This window comes from Kogia breviceps, chromosome 2, assembly GCF_026419965.1.
Source record: "Kogia breviceps isolate mKogBre1 chromosome 2, mKogBre1 haplotype 1, whole genome shotgun sequence".
NCBI lineage: Eukaryota > Metazoa > Chordata > Mammalia > Artiodactyla > Physeteridae > Kogia > Kogia breviceps.
This window is the reverse complement of record NC_081311.1, coordinates 18,893,179-18,897,415: the sequence shown is the minus strand read 5'-3', so window position 1 is coordinate 18,897,415 and position 4,237 is coordinate 18,893,179. Positions and strand designations below refer to the sequence as shown.

Below are 4,237 nucleotides of genomic sequence, written 5' to 3'. Positions count from 1 at the left end.
AATAACACTACCTTACCATTTATGGCCAGCTCATGTACCAGAAATTATCATTATCACACACATGAAAGAAAACAGTTTCCATCACAATCCTTATCCTCACCATTAAAGGATCATTAGGAGGTCTCCCACCACTATCAAGGTTTTTACCCAAATGAATAATTACTAGGAGATAAAAAACGATAACATTCTACCAACACTAATAGCCATCAGACCACTACTTAACATATATTTCTACATGCAGCTAATATACTCCACATCACCAACTATATTCCCTTCAATAAACAACATAAAAATAAAATGACAATTCCAACATATAAAATAATCTTCCTATCATTACTAATTGTAATATCTACACTATTACTACCTGTAACACACATTTCTATCAGTGCTGGGCTAGGAATTTAGGTTAGTTTAGACCAAGAGCTTTCAAAACTGTAAGCAAGTATAATTTACTTAATTCCTGAAAATAAGTATTGCAAGACTCTATCCTATATCAACTGAATGCAAATAAAACATTTTAATTAAGCTAAATCCTCACTAGATTGTTGGGCTTCCACCCCACGAAATCTTACTTAACAGGGAAATACTGTAGTCAACTGACTTTAATCTATTGAATACTTCTCCCGCCTCCCCCCACCCCCCAAAAAAAAGATGGGAGAAGCACAGGCAGAATTGAAGCTGCTTCTTTGAATTTGCAATTCAATTTGTTGATTGAACACAGGGCTTGGCAAAAAGGGGGCTCAATCTCTTTCTTTAGATTTATAGTCTAATGCTAACTCAGTCATTTTACTTATGTTCATAAACTGCTGATCATCTTCAACAAAGCACAAAGATATCGGCACTTTATATTTACTATTTGGTGCTTGAGCTGGAATTGTAGGCAACATCTTAAGTCTATTAATCCATGTTGAGCTATGCTAACCTGGAGCGCTACTTGGAGATGACCAAATCTGTAATGTAGCCATAACAGCCCCTGCATTTGTAATAATTTTCTGTATAGTTGTACCCATTATGATTGGAGGGTTCAGAAATTGACTTGTCCCACTAATAACTGGGGCACCTGATATAGCATTTCCCTGAAAAGTAAGATAAGCTTTTGACTACTTCCCCCATCATTCTTACTCCTACTCCTGTCATCAACAGTGGAAGCTGGTTCTGGTACTGGTTGAAGTGTATATCCACTTCTAGCCAGCAATCTGGCCCACACAGGAGCCTCTGTTGGCCTAACCACTTTCTCCTCACATTTAGCAGGTGTCTCTTCAATTCTTGGTGCTGTTAATTTTATCACTAGGACAACTACAAATTGGCACTTGCCATCTTCCTCTACAAGGATTAAATTATGAGCCGCAGCAGCTGCTGACCTTTTTTTTTTTTTTTTTTTTTTTTTGCGGTATGTGGGCCTCTCACTGTTGTGGCCTCTCCCATTGCGGAGCACAGGCTGCGGACGCGCAGGCTCAGCGGCCATGGCTCACGGGCCCAGCCGCTCCGCGGCATGTGGGATCTTCCCGGACCAGGGCACGAACCCGTGTCTCCTGCATCGGCAGGCGGATTCTCAACCACTGCACCACCAGTGAAGCCCCAAGCTGCTGACCTTTAATACCTGAAAGGATTTCAGGGTAAAGATCAGGAATGAGGCACTCTATGCCCTGGGAAAAAGTGGCAGAACAGGTCTTCAGATAGATATTTTCAGGAGATTTTATGAGCCCAATTCTTGCATTTCCTCGTATTTAGAAAAGCACTAAAATCCTTCATGGGTGACTTCGCTCCTTGTGACTAGCAGAATCCTTCTGCAGAAAATATGTGCTTGATGGCATGTACTCCCCCTGCACCAAAATCACATATATACTGACCTTCCCCCTACCTCTATGGAGTGGTTTCTCAGAGCTATCTGCAGTGCTGTCTCCCTGGCTATAGTCCTCATTTTGCCCCAAAATAAAACTTAACACAAAACTCTCATGTTGTGCATTTTTTTTCAGTCAACAACTATAATCTCTACTATAAAACCAGCAGACATATCTCAATACCAAACACCATTATTTGTTTGAGCTGCCCTAATTCTAGCCATATTACTATCATTATCACTCTCAGTTCTAGCAGCCGAAATTACCATATTGTTAACAGAAAGAAATATAAACACTACTTTCTTTGGCCCTGCAGGAGGAGACCCAATCCTATACCAACACCTGTTTTGATTCTTTGGTCACCCTGAAGTCTGTTATTTGCAGCCTACCAGGGTTTGGAATAATCTCACATATTCCATACTATTTAGGACAAAAAGAGCCTTTCGCATATATGGGAATAGGCATGTCCACTGGCTTTTTAGACTTATCTTGTGGACCCATCATATGTTTACAGTAGGGACAGATGTCAACCCATGAACATACTTTACATCAGCTAAAGTAATTATTTCTATCCCGACAGGAGTAAAAGTATTTAGCTGATTAGCAACTCTTCACGGAGGTAATATTACATCATCTCCTACTCTATTATGAGCTTTAGGCTTTTCCTTTTTACAGTAGGTTGTGTAACAAGAATGGTCTTAGCTAATTCATCCCTGGACATTGTCCACCATGGTACATACTATGAAGTAGCACACTTCCATTATGTAATGTCAACGGGAGCAGTGTTCACTATTTTTTTTTGGGGGGGGGGGTTCACTATTTATTTATGACAAACATTCCACATCCAGGTTCCTCTCTAGGCAGAAGTTCTTTGAGACGATGCTGTCTGCCTTGACCAGTCGGAGAATAGACATCTGACTCACCCATCCTGCCAACGGCCCCGCAGGTAGCATAGCTTTTAAACTGGCCGTTGAACCTGCCTGCCACCTTGTCAACCTCGGCCACGTTCATCTGGATGGACGCGTGGTCCTTGGCGCCGATGACGCGGTTGCTGGCGGAGCATTTCCGCAGCGCATACAGGTCCATGAACTCGCTGGCATCGTTCTGCATGTTGAGGGCGTGTCTGGTGGCACCACAATGAGCACGAGTGCAGAACAAAACAAGCAGCAGCGTTCACTATTATAGGAGGCTCCATGCACTGATTTCCACTATTCTCAGGTTATACACTTAACTCAACGTGAGCAAAAATTCCCTTCGTCGTTATATTTGTAGTAGTAAATACAATCTTCTTCCCGCAGCACTTTCTTGGCCTTTCAAGGGATGTCACTACGTTACTCCAACTTACGCGGATGCACACACACAACATGAAATCTTTCATCTATAGGCTCATTCATCTCATTAACAGCAGTAATGCTAATAATCTTTATAATTTGAGAAGCTCTTGCATTCAAATGAGAAGTCTCAGTAGAGTGACAGCTACTAACCTAGAATGGTTACATGGATGCTGTCCACCATATCCTATGTTTGAAGATCCTACTTATGTAAGTTTAAAATAAGGAAGGAAGGAATCGAGTTCTTTTCAACCAGTTTCAAGCCAACACCATGACAATCATGTCTTTCTCAATAAATGAGATAAAAATAAGTTATGTAACTTCATCCAAGTTAAATCATAGGCAAAAATCTTGCATATCACTGTGGTACATCCATTTCAACTAGGCTCTCAGGATGCAACGTTACCTGTCATGGAAGAACTTTTACATTTTCATGATCACACATTAATATCCATTTTTAAAATAGAACTTAACTAATATTGACCACTAAACTGACTCATAAATGTACACTAGATGCACAAGACAATTTGAACCATTTATCAGCCATCATTATAACTGCCCTATCATCACTACGAATCCTTTTCATGATACATGAAATCAGTAACCCTTCCCTAACCATAAAAACTACGGGCCATCAATGATTCTGAAGCTACGAATACACAGATTATGAAGATTTTAATTTTGACTCCTCTACAATTCCCACATCAGATCTAAAACCAGGAGAATTATGACTAATAGAAGTCAACAACCGAGTAGTATAGAGCTAGTCATCGAATATTAGTTTCAACTGAAAATGTTTTACACTCATGAGCTATACCTTCTTTAGGCCTAAAAACAGCTGCTATCCCAGGGTACCTAAATTACTCTAATCTCGACAGGACCAGGCCTATGCTGTGGACAATAATCAGTAGAAGTTGTTTTCCTGTGTTCAAAGACAGGACAGAGGGAGACGGCTGAGATGTGGGGTGAATTCAGAGCCCGTGGTGGATGCGCTCTCCAAGCTCCAGGATAGGAATGGGGCCTCTGGGGTCCCAGGCCACCCGCCACACCCTCCTGAGCGGGATC

At 41.2% G+C, this 4,237-nt stretch overlaps 1 pseudogene; it reads right to left on the bottom strand.

Moving 5' to 3' along the window:
• Positions 1-2,665: 2,665 nt before the first annotated feature.
• On the bottom strand, positions 2,666-2,951 carry LOC131750549 (small ribosomal subunit protein eS21 pseudogene; annotated as a pseudogene).
• Positions 2,952-4,237: the final 1,286 nt, after the last annotated feature.